Here is a 17,457-nt window from a genome sequence, read left to right as displayed (position 1 = left end):
ATTAGGTCAAATATCCAATACTCTATGGCTGACATATCATCAGAAGTCTTTATGTATGAGTAAAACGTTTATGATCGAGGACTAATTTGCTAGAAATATGTTCAGAATGTCTAATCTGGACTTCTCTATGGGAGAAGTAACATCAGAAGGAGTCAATGAGTCTGTATGGATATTTCAAAAACGAGTACTCTTTGACCAGAAATATGTCAGTTAGTTAAAACATCTAATAATTTATGGCTGACAAAACATCAGAATGAGTCAATGATTATTTATAAAAAAATCAATGTATGGCTCATGTGAGACCAGAAGGCATCAAAGAGAATTTATAAAAAGTTCAATATCGAATACTCTTTGGCCCGAAATATGTTCAGTAAGTCAAATATGGACTAATGTCAAGCTGATGTAAAATCTTATGGAGTCAATTGACTGTGTATAAAAAGTTCATTATCGAGGACGAATTTGCCAGGAATATGTTCAGTAGGTCTAATGTAAACCTTATAAGTGAAGTAGCCTTAAATTGAGTCAATGGGTCTGTATGGAAAGTTCAAGATCGAGTGCTCTTTGGCCCGAATCATGTTCAGAATGTCAAATATGGACTACTGTCTTGTTGATGTAACCTCGAATGGAGTAATTACTATGTATACAATGTTCATTATTGAGGACGAATTTTTACCAGGAATATGTTCAGTAGGTCTAATGTAGACTTCTCTATGGGGGAAGTACCTTCATATGGAGTTAATGAGTCTGTATGGATATTTTAAAAACAAGTACTCTTTGACCAGAAATATGTCAATTAGTTCAAATATCTAATACTTTATGGCTGACAAAACATCAGAATGTCAATTATTATGTATAGAAAGTTCAAGATCGAGAACACTTAGTCCAGAAATATGTTCATTAGGTCAAAAAAGGCCTACTGTATAGCTCATGTGATATCAGAAGACATCAATGAGTATTTATAAAAAGTTCAAGATGGAGAACTCTTACGCCAGAAATTTGTTCATTACGTCAAACACGGCCTGCTGCATGATCAGAAGGCATCAATGAGTATTTATAAAAAGTTCTATATCAAATACTCTTTGGCCCAAAATATGGTCAGAAGGTCAAATATGGACTACTGTCTGGTTGATGTAACCTCTGATGGGGTCAATGTAGGGTGACCATATGCGCCATTCTCCCAGGACGCGTCCTGTCCAGGATTTCTAAATTGCCTAAAATGGCTTGAGCCCTTGCCTCTTTAATTGTGAAAGTGGTCATATCGATGTGCCCCCGGAACGTGATTTAGGAACGCGATTTCTACACGGATGTCTGTGCAAGCCACTGTTCTTATTGACATTCTTCATGCAATACATTAAAATGTTGTCGTATTTGCAATGCTTTGATCGTTCTCTGTAGATCCAGCCTTCTTGCAAGCCACGATCGGTTGATTATGTATAATGCATGCTACTGGTCAAATTATTTTTCAGTCGTTACCTTCTGCAAATATGAAAACAAAAGCAAAACTGGGACATTTTATGCAACTTAAAAATCCTGGACAGGACGCGTCCTGGGAGAATGGCGCATATGGTCACCCTAGGTCAATGACTATGTATAAAAAGTTGGTTATCGAGGACGAATTTACCAGGAATATGGTCAGTAGGTCTAATGTAGACCTCTATGGGTGAAGTAACTTCAGATGGTGTCAATGAGTCTGTATGGATAGTTCAAGATCGAGTACTCTTTGGCCAGAAATCTGTCCATTACCACTTTCTGAACATTGTCATTGTTTCCTTCTGATGTTTTACATCAGCCATTCAGAAGTCCATATTTGATCTAATGGACATGTTTCTGGCCCAAGAGTCGTCAATATGGAACATTGTATTTGTCCTCATTGACTCCTGATGATACGTCAGCCATACAGTAGTCCCTTTTTGACCTATTGAACATATCGTTAGTCGATGAGTCTTCAAATATGAATGACCTATACATAATCATAGGCTCTTTCTGATGTTAAATCAGCTATACAGAATTCCATACCTAGTCAACATATTTCTGGCAAAAGGGTCTCTCGAACTTGAACATTCTATACATATTCATTGACTTCTTCTGGACTCAATGACTCAAAGAGCATGTAAAAAAAAAGTTCATGATCGAAGATTATTTTGCCAGAAATATGTTCAGTTAGTCAAATATGGAATTCTTCATGGCTAATGTAACATCAGATTGAGGCAATGAGTATGTATAGAATATTCATGATTGAGGACTCTTGGGCCAGAAAAAAAATGTGTGTAGGTCAACTATGGATTATTGTCTGGCTGATGAAACAGGGGATTTTTTTTTTTTTTTTTTTTTTGCCAGACATCTCTTCAGTAGGTCAAATATGGGCTAATGTCTGTCTCACGTATCATCAGAAGTCAATGAATATGCAATAATTGCATTATGTAAAATATGGACTGCAGTTTAGCTGATGTTACACCAGAAGGGGTAAGTATATATAAAAAAGTTCAAGATCGAGTACCCTTTAGTACAAGTATGTTCAATAAGTCGAATGTGGACTACTGTCTGACTGATGTAACATAGTCAATGAGGATGTATAGAAAGTGAAATATGTTCACTAGATCAAATACGGACTTCTGTATGGCTGACGTAACATCAGAAAGAGTGAATTAGTTTGTTTTAAAAATGTTTTTGAATGAGTACTGTTGATTTGTTTTCCAGAAACATGTTTATTAGGTAAAATATGGACTACTATCTGACTGATGTAACAGCAGAAGTAGTCAATGAATATATATAGAAAGTTCAAGTTCAGTAGGCCATGTTCGTGATCGAGAACTCGGGCCAGGAATAATTGCGTTAGGTCAAATATAGACTATTGTATGTCTGAAAAACATCAGAAGGAGTCAACAAATATGGAAAGTTTAAGATCGTGGATAAATTTGCCAGAAATATGTTCAGTAGATCAAATATGGACTTCTGTATGGCTGATATTTAATATCAGAAGGAGTCTATGATTATATATTGTACGTTAATATTTGAACATTCAGTATGTATTGAAAGTTCATGATCGATGACTCTTGGGCCTGAAATATATTTAGTGGGTCAAATATAGACTACTCTCTGTCTGATGTAACATCAAAAAGAGTCAATGAGTTTGCTTTGAAAGTTCATGAACGAGTACTCTTGGGCCAGAAACGTGTTCAGAGGGTCAAATGGCTGATGTCTTTATGGCTGATGTAACCAGATGGAGTCAATGAGAATGTTAGAAAGTTTATGACCTGGGACTATTTTGTCAAAAATGTTGGGCATTAAGTATGTATAAAAAAGTTCAAAATCGAGCACACTTTGGCTAGATAAATGTCCATTAGGTCAAATACGCACTACTGTATGGCTAACATATCATCAGAAGGAGTCAATGGGTAGAAATATAAAGTTCAAGATCAACGACTCTTAGACCAGAAATATCTCCCTTGGGTCAAAAATGGACTTCTGTACGGCTAATGTAACCTTAGAAGAAGTCAATAGCCGCGTTTCCACTGCCGGGCCAAAGGCGGGCGTGCTAGTGCGTGCCAGGGCCGGTTGCGTTTCCACTGTCACTTCCAGGGCTTGATCATGCCTCTTCGGTGCTTCCTCGGTGCCAAAGGCCAGGGTTTTTCGGCCCGCCGAAAACCTTGGTCCAAAGCGGGCCAGCTGGGGCTTGAGGCACGGTCGAGGTGAAAGGCGGAGCTAATGGGCTAATGGGCTTGGGCCTAAAATATGTTTAGTAGGTCAAATATGCCTTACTGCATGGCTGATGTATCATCAGACCCAGACAGCAACTTAGTCTGGCCCAGTTCCGGCCCCATCTGGTACATGTGGTTTATACGTGGTCAAGATGTGGGCCGGATCTGTGCTGACACCATGTTGCTGTCAGGGGAAAGGAGTCAGTGAACAAACATACAAACTTAAGGATTGATGACTTTTAGGCCAGAAATATGTTCCGTTAGGTCAAATATGGACTTCTGAATGGCTGATGTATCATCAGAAGGAATCAATGAGAATGTCCAGAAAGTTCATGGTCGAGGGCTCTTTTGCAAGAAATATGATCAGTAAGTCTAATAAAGACTTATCTATGGCTGATGTAACATCAGAAAGAGTCAGTAAAAGTGTTTTGAAAGTTCATGAACGAGTACTTTTGGGCCAGAAATATGTTCAGAAGGTCAAATATGTACTACTGAATGTATCATCAGAAAGAGTCAATGAGTATGTATAGAAAGTTCATGATTGATGACTCTTGGGCCTGAAATATGTTTAGTAGGTCAAATATGGACTAATGTCTGTCTGATGTAACATCAGAAAGAGTCAATGAAAGTATTTTGAAAGTTCATGAACGAGTACTCTTGGGCCAGAAACGTGTTCAAAAGGTCAAATATATACTTTATGGCTGATGTAACATCAGATGGAGTCAATGAGAATGTTATAAAGTTTTTGACCTGGGACTAGTTTGTCAAAAATGTGTTCATTAGGTCTAATTTTGGCTTCTGTATGGTTGAAGTAACATCAGAATTAGTCATAATGTATAAAAAAAATTGAAGATCCACTACACTTTGGCCAATATATGTCCATTAGGTCAAATATGCACTACTGTATGGCTGACGTATCATCAGAAGGAGTCAATGGGTAGAAATATAAAGTTCATGATCGATGACTCTCGGGCCAGATATATGTCCGTTAGATCAAATATGGACTTCAGAATGGCTGACAATAACATCAGAAGAAGTCAATTAGTGTGTATAGAAAGTTCATGATCGACGAGTCTTGGGCCTAAAGTATGTTCAGTAGGTAAAATATGCCTTACTGCATGGCTGACGTATCATCAGACCCAGACAGCAACATAGTCTGGCCCAAATCCGGCCTTCATCTGGAAAGTGTGGTTTATACACAGACCAGATGTGGGCCGGATCTGTGCCATCACTATGTTGTTGTCAGGGTAGGAGTCAATGAACAGAAATACAAAGTTCAAGATCGATGACTTTTAGGCCAGAAATATGTTCCGTTAGGTCAAATATGGACTTCTTTATGGCTGATGTAACATCAGAAGGAATCAATGAGGAATGTACAGAAAGTTCATGGTCGAGGGCTCTTTTGCAAGAAATATGATTAGTAACTCAAATAAAGACTTATCTATGGCTGATGTTACATCAGAAAGAGTCAATGAAAGTGTTTTGAAAGTTCGTGAATGACTATTCTTGTGCCAGAAATATGTTCAGAAGGTCAAACATGGACTACTGAATGGCTGATGTATCATCAGAAAGAGTCAATGAGTATGTATAGAAAGTTCATGATTGATGACTATTGGGCCTGATATATGATTAGTATGTCAAATAAAGACTTATCTATGGCTGATGTAACATCAGAAGGAGTCAATGAAAGTATTTTAAAAGTTCATGAACGAGTACTCTTGGGCCAGAAACGTGTTCAAAAGGTCAAATATATACTTTATGGCTGATGTAACATCAGAAGGAGTCAAAGAGTATATATAGAAAGTTCATGTTTTCTGACTCTTAGGCCAGAAAAAAAATTTAAGTTAATCAAATATGGACTACTTTATGGCTGATGTAACATCAGATGGACTCAATGAGAATGTTAGAAAGTTCATGATCTGGGACTATTTTGTCAAAAATGTGTTCATTAGGTCCAATTTGGGCTTCTGTGTGGTTGAAGTAACATCAGAATTAGTCATTATGTATAAAAAAAGTTGAAGATCCAGTACACTTTGGCCAATATATGTCCATTAGGTCAAATATTCACAACTATATGACTGACGTATCATCAGAAGGAGTCAATGCGTAGAAATATAGGGTTCATGATCGATGACTCTTGGGCCAGATATATGTCCGTTATATCAAATATGGACTTCGGAATGGCTGACAATAACATCAGAAGGAGTCAATGAGTATATATAGAAAGATCATGATCGACGAGTCTTGGGCCTAAAGTATGTTCAGTAGGTAAAATATGCCTTACTGCATGGCTGACGTATCATCAGACCCAGACAGCAACATAGTCTGGCCCAAATCCGGCCCTCCTCTGGAACATGTGGTTTATACACGGACTAGATGTGGGCCGGATCTGTGCCATCACTATGTTCTTGTCAGGGTAGGAGTCAATGAACAGAAATACAAAGTTCAAGATCGATGACTTTTTAGGCCAGAAATATGTTCCGTTAGGTCAAATAAACACTTATCTATGGGTCAATGAGTATGTATAGAAAGTTCATGATTGATGACTCTTGGGCCTGAAACATGTTTAGTAGGACAAATATGGACTACTGTCTGATGTAACATCAGAAAGAGTCAATGAGTCTGTCTAATAAATTCAAGATCGAGCACTCTTTGGCCAGAAATATGTCCATTAGGTAAAATATGTACTACTTTATGGCTGACATATCTCATCCTTCTCAATGAGTAGAAATAGAAAATTCAAGATCGACGACTCTTGGGCCAGATATATGTCCATTAGGTCAAATATGGAACTTCTGAATGGCTGATATAACATCAGAAGGAGTCAATGAGTATGTACAGAAAGTTCATGATCGAGGGCTCTTTTGCCAGAAATAAGGTCAGTAGGTCAAATGAAGACTGGGCCAGACATATGGCTGATGTAACAACAGATGGAGTCAATGAGAGTATTATAGAAAGTTCATGATGAAGGACTAATTTGTCAGAAATATTTTCAGTAGGTCTAATTTGGACATTATGTATGTATAAAAAAGTTCAAGATTGAGTACACTTTGGCTAGATGTATGTCCATTAGGTCAAAAATGCACTACTGAATGGCTGATGTATCGTTTAGAAGGAGTCAATGGGTAGAAATAGAAAGTTCAAGATCAACGACTCTTAGGCCAGAAATATGGACTTCCAAAACTGGACTTCTGTATGGCTGATGTAACCTTAGAATAAATCAATGAGTATGTCCAGAAAGTTCATGATCGAGTACTCTTGGACCAGAAAAGTGTTCAGAAGGTCAAATATGGACTACTGAATGGCTGATGTAACATCAGAAAGAGTCAATGATTATATAAAGAAAGTTCATGTGTGAGGAATCTTAGGCCAAAATTTTTTCTTATGTTAATCAAATACGGACTTCTGATTGGCTGGTGTAACATCTGAAGGAGTCAATGAGTATGTCTAGAAGGTTCATGTTCAAGGGCTCTTAGGACAGAAACAACTTTAAGCTCATCAAATATGGACCATTTTATGGCTGATGTAAAATCAGATGGAGTCAATGAGAGTATTATAGAAAGTTCATGATGAAGGACTAATTTGTCAGAAATATTTTCAGTAGGTCTAATTTGGACATTATGTATGTATAAAAAGTTCAAGATCGAGTAAACTTTGGCTAGATGTATGTCCATTAGGTCAAAAATGCACTACTGTATGGCTGATGTATCATTTAGGAGGAGTCAATGGGTAGAAATAGAAAGTTCAAGATCAACGACTCTTAGGCCAGAAATATGTCCATAAGGTCAAAAAAGGACTTCTGTATGGCCGATGTAACATCAGATAGAGACAATGAGAGTGTAATAGAAAGTTCATGATCAAGGACTAATTTGTCAGAAATATTTTCAGCAGGTCTAATTTTTGGGCATTACGTAGGTATAAAATAAGTTCACGTTCGAATACACTTTGGCCAGATATATGCCCATCAGGTGAAATATGCACTACTGTATGGCTGATGTATCATTAGAAGTCAATGGGCAGAAATAGAAAGTTCATGATCAAGGACTAATTTGGCAGACAAATGTTCATTCGGTCTAAATAAAACCACAATTATTCATTAAGTATGTATAAAAAAGTTCATGCTTGAATACTCTTTTGCCACAAATATGTCCATTAGGTCAAATACGGAACATCTGAATGGCTGATATAACATCAGAAGTAGTCAATGAGTATGTCCAGAAAGTTCATAATCGAGGGCTCTTTTGCCAGAAATAAGGTCAGTAGGTCAAATGAAGACTTATCTATGGCTGATGTAACATCAGAAAGAGTCAATGAGTGTGTTATAGAAAGTTCATGATGAAGGACTAATTTGTCAGAAATATTTTCAGTAGACCTAAAATGGGCATTGAGTATGTATAAAAAGTTCAAAATCGAGCACACTTTGGCTAGATATATGTCCATTAGGTCTAATACGCACTACGGTATGGCTGACGTATCATCAGAAGGAGTCAATGGGTAGAAATAGAAAGTTCAAGATCAACGATTCTTAGGCCAGAAATATGTCCATTAGGTCAAATACGGAACATCTGAATGGCTGATATAACATCAGAAGTAGTCAATGAGTATGTCCAGAAAGTTCATCATCGAGGGCTCTTTTGCCAGAAATAAGGTCAGTAGGTCAAATGAAGACTTATCTATGGCTGATGTAACATCAGAAAGAGTCAATGAGTGTGTTATAGAAAGTTCATGATGAAGGACTAATTTGTCAGAAATATTTTCAGTAGACCTAAAATGGGCATTGAGTATCTATAAAAAAGTTCAAAATCGAGCACACTTTGGCTAGATATATGTCCATTAGGTCTAATACGCACTATGGTATGGCTGACGTATCATCAGAAGGAGTCAATGGGTAGAAATAGAAAGTTCAAGATCAACGATTCTTAGGCCAGAAATATGTCCATTAGGTCAAAACTGGACTTTCTGTATGGCTGAAGTAACCTTAGAAGAAATCAATGAGTATGTACAGAAAGTTCATGATTTAGGGCTCTTTGGCCAGAAATATGATCAGTAGGTCAAATGAAGACTTATCTATGGCTGATGTAACATCAGAAAGAGTCAATGAGTGTGTTATAGAAAGTTCATGATGAAGGACTAATTTGTCAGAAATATTTTCAGTAGACCTAAAATGGGCATTGAGTATGTATAAAAAAGTTCAAAATCGAGCACACTTTGGCTAGATATATGTCCATTAGGTCTAATACGCACTACTGTATGGCTGACGTATCATCAGAAGGAGTCAATGGGTAGAAATAGAAAGTTCAAGATCAACGACTCTTAGGCCAGAAATATGTCCATTAGGTCAAAACTGGACTTTCTTTATGGCTGAAGTAACCTTAGAAGAAATCAATGAGTATGTACAGAATGTTCATGATTTAGGGCTCTTTGGCCAGAAATATGATCAGTAGGTCAAATGAAGACTTATCTATGGCTGATGTAACATCAGAAAGAGTCAATGAGTGTGTTATAGAAAGTTCATGATGAAGGACTAATTTGTCAGAAATATTTTCAGTAGACCTAAAATGGGCATTGAGTATGTATAAAAAAGTTCAAAATCGAGCACACTTTGGCTAGATATATGTCCATTAGGTCTAATACGCACTACGGTATGGCTGACGTATCATCAGAAGGAGTCAATGGGTAGAAATAGAAAGTTCAAGATCAACGATTCTTAGGCCAGAAATATGTCCATTAGGTCAAATACGGAACATCTGAATGGCTGATATAACATCAGAAGTAGTCAATGAGTATGTCCAGAAAGTTCATCATCGAGGGCTCTTTTGCCAGAAATAAGGTCAGTAGGTCAAATGAAGACTTATCTATGGCTGATGTAACATCAGAAAGAGTCAATGAGTGTGTTATAGAAAGTTCATGATGAAGGACTAATTTGTCAGAAATATTTTCAGTAGACCTAAAATGGGCATTGAGTATCTATAAAAAAGTTCAAAATCGAGCACACTTTGGCTAGATGTATGTCCATTAGGTCTAATACGCACTACTGTATGGCTGACATATCATCAGAAGGACTCAATGGGTAGAAATACAAAGTTCAAGATCAACGACTCTTAGGCCAGAAATATATCCATTAGGTCAAAACTGGACTTTCGGTATGGCTGAAGTAACCTTAGAAGAAATCAATGAGTATGTACAGAAAGTTCATGATTTAGGGCTCTTTGGCCAGAAATATGATCAGTAGGTCAAATGAAGACTTATCTATGGCTGATGTAACATAAGAAAGAGTCAATGAGTGTGTTATAGAAAGTTCATGATGAAGGACTAATTTGTCAGAAATATTTTCAGTAGACCTAAAATGGGCATTGAGTATCTATAAAAAAGTTCAAAATCGAGCACACTTTGGCTAGATGTATGTCCATTAGGTCTAATACGCACTACTGTATGGCTGACGTATCATCAGAAGGACTCAATGGGTAGAAATACAAAGTTCAAGATCAACGACTCTTAGGCCAGAAATATGTCCATTAGGTCAAAACTGGACTTTCTGTATGGCTGAAGTAACCTTAGAAGAAATCAATGAGTATGTACAGAAAGTTCATGATTTAGGGCTCTTTGGCCAGAAATATGATCAGTAGGTCAAATGAAGACTTATCTATGGCTGATGTAACATCAGAAAGAGTCAGAGTGTGTTATAGAAAGTTCATGATGAAGGACTAATTTGTCAGAAATATTTTCAGTAGACCTAAAATGGGCATTGAGTATGTATAAAAAAGTTCAAAATCGAGCACACTTTGGCTAGATATATGTCCATTAGGTCTAATACGCACTATGGTATGGCTGACGTATCATCAGAAGGAGTCAATGGGTAGAAATAGAAAGTTCAAGATCAACGATTCTTAGGCCAGAAATATGTCCATTAGGTCAAATACGGAACATCTGAATGGCTGATATAACATCAGAAGTAGTCAATGAGTATGTCCAGAAAGTTCATCATCGAGGGCTCTTTTGCCAGAAATAAGGTCAGTAGGTCAAATGAAGACTTATCTATGGCTGATGTAACATCAGAAAGAGTCAATGAGTGTGTTATAGAAAGTTCATAATGAAGGACTAATTTGTCAGAAATATTTTCAGTAGACCTAAAATGGGCATTGAGTATGTATAAAAAAGTTCAACATCGAGCACACTTTGGCTAGATATATGTCCATTAGGTCTAATACGCACTACTGTATGGCTGACGTATCATCAGAAGGAGTCAATGGGTAGAAATACAAAGTTCAAGATCAACGACTCTTAGGCCAGAAATATGTCCATTAGGTCAAAACTGGACTTTCTGTATGGCTGAAGTAACCTTAGAAGATATCAATGAGTATGTACAGAAAGTTCATGATTTAGGGCTCTTTGGCCAGAAATATGATCAGTAGGTCAAATGAAGACTTATCTATGGCTGATGTAACATAAGAAAGAGTCAGAGTGTGTTATAGAAAGTTCATGATGAAGGACTAATTTGTCAGAAATATTTTCAGTAGACCTAAAATGGGCATTGAGTATGTATAAAAAAGTTCAAAATCGAGCACACTTTGGCTAGATATATGTCCATTAGGTCTAATACGCACTACGGTATGGCTGACGTATCATCAGAAGGAGTCAATGGGTAGAAATAGAAAGTTCAAGATCAACGATTCTTAGGCCAGAAATATGTCCATTAGGTCAAATACGGAACATCTGAATGGCTGATATAACATCAGAAGTAGTCAATGAGTATGTCCAGAAAGTTCATCATCGAGGGCTCTTTTGCCAGAAATAAGGTCAGTAGGTCAAATGAAGACTTATCTATGGCTGATGTAACATCAGAAAGAGTCAATGAGTGTGTTATAGAAAGTTCATGATGAAGGACTAATTTGTCAGAAATATTTTCAGTATACCTAAAATGGGCATTGAGTATCTATAAAAAAGTTCAAAATCGAGCACACTTTGGCTAGATATATGTCCATTAGGTCTAATACGCACTACTGTATGGCTGACGTATCATCAGAAGGAGTCAATGGGTAGAAATAGAAAGTTCAAGATCAACGATTCTTAGGCCAGAAATATGTCCATTAGGTCAAAACTGGACTTTCTGTATGGCTGAAGTAACCTTAGAAGAAATCAATGAGTATGTACAGAAAGTTCATGATTTAGGGCTCTTTGGCCAGAAATATGATCAGTAGGTCAAATGAAGACTTATCTATGGCTGATGTAACATCAGAAAGAGTCAATGAGTGTGTTATAGAAAGTTCATGATGAAGGACTAATTTGTCAGAAATATTTTCAGTAGACCTAAAATGGGCATTGAGTATGTATAAAAAAGTTCAAAATCGAGCACACTTTGGCTAGATATATGTCCATTAGGTCTAATACGCACTACTGTATGGCTGACGTATCATCAGAAGGAGTCAATGGGTAGAAATAGAAAGTTCAAGATCAACGACTCTTAGGCCAGAAATATGTCCATTAGGTCAAAACTGGACTTTCTTTATGGCTGAAGTAACCTTAGAAGAAATCAATGAGTATGTACAGAATGTTCATGATTTAGGGCTCTTTGGCCAGAAATATGATCAGTAGGTCAAATGAAGACTTATCTATGGCTGATGTAACATCAGAAAGAGTCAATGAGTGTGTTATAGAAAGTTCATGATGAAGGACTAATTTGTCAGAAATATTTTCAGTAGACCTAAAATGGGCATTGAGTATGTATAAAAAAGTTCAAAATCGAGCACACTTTGGCTAGATATATGTCCATTAGGTCTAATACGCACTACGGTATGGCTGACGTATCATCAGAAGGAGTCAATGGGTAGAAATAGAAAGTTCAAGATCAACGATTCTTAGGCCAGAAATATGTCCATTAGGTCAAATACGGAACATCTGAATGGCTGATATAACATCAGAAGTAGTCAATGAGTATGTCCAGAAAGTTCATCATCGAGGGCTCTTTTGCCAGAAATAAGGTCAGTAGGTCAAATGAAGACTTATCTATGGCTGATGTAACATCAGAAAGAGTCAATGAGTGTGTTATAGAAAGTTCATGATGAAGGACTAATTTGTCAGAAATATTTTCAGTAGACCTAAAATGGGCATTGAGTATGTATAAAAAAGTTCAAAATCGAGCACACTTTGGCTAGATGTATGTCCATTAGGTCTAATACGCACTACTGTATGGCTGACATATCATCAGAAGGACTCAATGGGTAGAAATACAAAGTTCAAGATCAACGACTCTTAGGCCAGAAATATGTCCATTAGGTCAAAACTGGACTTTCTGTATAGCTGAAGTAACCTTAGAAGAAATCAATGAGTATGTACAGAAAGTTCATGATTTAGGGCTCTTTGGCCAGAAATATGATCAGTAGGTCAAATGAAGACTTATCTATGGCTGATGTAACATAAGAAAGAGTCAATGAGTGTGTTATAGAAAGTTCATGATGAAGGACTAATTTGTCAGAAATATTTTCAGTAGACCTAAAATGGGCATTGAGTATCTATAAAAAAGTTCAAAATCGAGCACACTTTGGCTAGATGTATGTCCATTAGGTCTAATACGCACTACTGTATGGCTGACGTATCATCAGAAGGACTCAATGGGTAGAAATACAAAGTTCAAGATCAACGACTCTTAGGCCAGAAATATGTCCATTAGGTCAAAACTGGACTTTCTGTATGGCTGAAGTAACCTTAGAAGAAATCAATGAGTATGTACAGAAAGTTCATGATTTAGGGCTCTTTGGCCAGAAATATGATCAGTAGGTCAAATGAAGACTTATCTATGGCTGATGTAACATCAGAAAGAGTCAGAGTGTGTTATAGAAAGTTCATGATGAAGGACTAATTTGTCAGAAATATTTTCAGTAGACCTAAAATGGGCATTGAGTATGTATAAAAAAGTTCAAAATCGAGCACACTTTGGCTAGATATATGTCCATTAGGTCTAATACGCACTACGGTATGGCTGACGTATCATCAGAAGGAGTCAATGGGTAGAAATAGAAAGTTCAAGATCAACGATTCTTAGGCCAGAAATATGTCCATTAGGTCAAAACTGGACTTTCTGTTTGGCTGAAGTAACCTTAGAAGAAATCAATGAGTATGTACAGAAAGTTCATGATTTAGGGCTCTTTGGCCAGAAATATCATCAGTAGGTCAAATGAAGACTTATCTATGGCTGATGTAACATCAGAAAGAGTCAATGAGTGTGTTATAGAAAGTTCATGATGAAGGACTAATTTGTCAGAAATATTTTCAGTAGACCTAAAATGGGCATTGAGTATGTATAAAAAAGTTCAAAATCGAGCACACTTTGGCTAGATATATGTCCATTAGGTCTAATACGCACTACGGTATGGCTGACGTATCATCAGAAGGAGTCAATGGGTAGAAATAGAAAGTTCAAGATCAACGATTCTTAGGCCAGAAATATGTCCATTAGGTCAAATACGGAACATCTGAATGGCTGATATAACATCAGAAGTAGTCAATGAGTATGTCCAGAAAGTTCATCATCGAGGGCTCTTTTGCCAGAAATAAGGTCAGTAGGTCAAATGAAGACTTATCTATGGCTGATGTAACATCAGAAAGAGTCAATGAGTGTGTTATAGAAAGTTCATGATGAAGGACTAATTTGTCAGAAATATTTTCAGTAGACCTAAAATGGGCATTGAGTATCTATAAAAAAGTTCAAAATCGAGCACACTTTGGCTAGATGTATGTCCATTAGGTCTAATACGCACTACTGTATGGCTGACATATCATCAGAAGGACTCAATGGGTAGAAATACAAAGTTCAAGATCAACGACTCTTAGGCCAGAAATATGTCCATTAGGTCAAAACTGGACTTTCTGTATGGCTGAAGTAACCTTAGAAGAAATCAATGAGTATGTACAGAAAGTTCATGATTTAGGGCTCTTTGGCCAGAAATATGATCAGTAGGTCAAATGAAGACTTATCTATGGCTGATGTAACATCAGAAAGAGTCAATGAGTGTGTTATAGAAAGTTCATGATGAAGGACTAATTTGTCAGAAATATTTTCAGTAGCCCTAAAATGGGCATTGAGTATCTATAAAAAAGTTCAAAATCGAGCACACTTTGGCTAGATATATGTCCATTAGGTCTAATACGCACTACTGTATGGCTGACGTATCATCAGAAGGAGTCAATGGGTAGAAATAGAAAGTTCAAGATCAACGATCTTAGGCCAGAAATATGTCCATTAGGTCAAAACTGGACTTTCTGTATGGCTGAAGTAACCTTAGAAGAAATCAATGAGTATGTACAGAAAGTTCATGATTTAGGGCTCTTTGGCCAGAAATATGATCAGTAGGTCAAATGAAAACTTATCTATGGCTGATGTAACATCAGAAAGAGTCAATGAGTGTGTTATAGAAAGTTCATGATGAAGGACTAATTTGTCAGAAATATTTTCAGTAGACCTAAAATGGGCATTGAGTATGTATAAAAAAGTTCAAAATCGAGCACACTTTGGCTAGATATATGTCCATTAGGTCTAATACGCACTACGGTATGGCTGACGTATCATCAGAAGGAGTCAATGGGTAGAAATAGAAAGTTCAAGATCAACGATTCTTAGGCCAGAAATATGTCCATTAGGTCAAAACTGGACTTTCTGTTTGGCTGAAGTAACCTTAGAAGAAATCAATGAGTATGTACAGAAAGTTCATGATTTAGGGCTCTTTGGCCAGAAATATGATCAGTAGGTCAAATGAAGACTTATCTATGGCTGATGTAACATCAGAAAGAGTCAATGAGTGTGTTATAGAAAGTTCATGATGAAGGACTAATTTGTCAGAAATATTTTCAGTAGACCTAAAATGGGCATTGAGTATGTATAAAAAAGTTCAAAATCGAGCACACTTTGGCTAGATATATGTCCATTAGGTCTAATACGCACTACGGTATGGCTGACGTATCATCAGAAGGAGTCAATGGGTAGAAATAGAAAGTTCAAGATCAACGACTCTTAGGCCAGAAATATGTCCATTAGGTCAAAACGGACTTTCTGATGGCTGAATAACATTAGAAGAAATCAATGAGTATGTACAGAAAGTTCATGATCGAGGGCTCTTTGGCCAGAAATAAGGTCAGTAGGTCAAATGAAGACTTATCTATGGCTGATGTAACATCAGAAAGAGTCAATGAGTGTGTTATAGAAAGTTCATGATGAAGGACTAATTTGTCAGAAATATTTTCAGTAGACCTAAAATGGGCATTGAGTATCTATAAAAAAGTTCAAAATCGAGCACACTTTGGCTAGATATATGTCCATTAGGTCTAATACGCACTACGTATGGCTGACGTATCATCAGAAGGAGTCAATGGGTAGAAATAGAAAGTTCAAGATCAACGACTCTTAGGCCAGAAATATGTCCATTAGGTCAAAACTGGACTTTCTGTATGGCTGAAGTAACCTTAGAAGAAATCAATGAGTATGTACAGAAAGTTCATGATTTAGGGCTCTTTGGCCAGAAATATGATCAGTAGGTCAAATGAAGACTTATCTATGGCTGATGTAACATCAGAAAGAGTCAATGAGTGTGTTATAGAAAGTTCATGATGAAGGACTAATTTGTCAGAAATATTTTCAGTAGACCTAAAATGGGCATTGAGTATGTATAAAAAAGTTCAAAATCGAGCACACTTTGGCTAGATATATGTCCATTAGGTCTAATACGCACTACTGTATGGCTGACGTATCATCAGAAGGAGTCAATGGGTAGAAATAGAAAGTTCAAGATCAACGATCTTAGGCCAGAAATATGTCCATTAGGTCAAAACTGGACTTTCTGTATGGCTGAAGTAACCTTAGAAGAAATCAATGAGTATGTACAGAAAGTTCATGATTTAGGGCTCTTTGGCCAGAAATATGATCAGTAGGTCAAATGAAGACTTATCTATGGCTGATGTAACATCAGAAAGAGTCAATGAGTGTGTTATAGAAAGTTCATGATGAAGGACTAATTTGTCAGAAATATTTTCAGTAGACCTAAAATGGGCATTGAGTATGTATAAAAAAGTTCAAAATCGAGCACACTTTGGCTAGATATATGTCCATTAGGTCTAATACGCACACTGTATGGCTGACGTATCATCAGAAGGAGTCAATGGGTAGAAATAGAAAGTTCAAGATCAACGACTCTTAGGCCATGATCGATTGACTCTTGGGAGTATGTACAGAAAGTTCATGATTTAGGGCTCTTTGGCCAGAAATATGATCAGTAGGTCAAATGAAGACTTATCTATGGCTGATGTAACATCAGAAAGAGTCAATGAGTGTGTTATAGAAAGTTCATGATGAAGGACTAATTTGTCAGAAATATTTTCAGTAGACCTAAAATGGGCATTGAGTATGTATAAAAAAGTTCAAAATCGAGCACACTTTGGCTAGATATATGTCCATTAGGTCTAATACGCACTACGGTATGGCTGACGTATCATCAGAAGGAGTCAATGGTAGAAATAGAAAGTTCAAGATCAACGATTCTTAGGCCAGAAATATGTCCATTAGGTCAAAACTGGACTTTCTGTATGGCTGAAGTAACCTTAGAAGAAATCAATGAGTATGTACAGAAAGTTCATGATTTAGGGCTCTTTGGCCAGAAATATCATCAGTAGGTCAAATGAAGACTTATCTATGGCTGATGTAACATCAGAAAGAGTCAATGAGTGTGTTATAGAAAGTTCATGATGAACGTCTGTCACAATTGCGTCTTGACAT

The sequence above is a fragment of the Megalobrama amblycephala genome, linkage group LG22 (assembly GCF_018812025.1).
Source record: "Megalobrama amblycephala isolate DHTTF-2021 linkage group LG22, ASM1881202v1, whole genome shotgun sequence".
Taxonomy (NCBI): Eukaryota; Metazoa; Chordata; class Actinopteri; order Cypriniformes; family Xenocyprididae; genus Megalobrama; species Megalobrama amblycephala.
The sequence above is the reverse complement of the archived record's forward strand: the minus strand, read 5'-3'. Positions refer to the sequence as shown.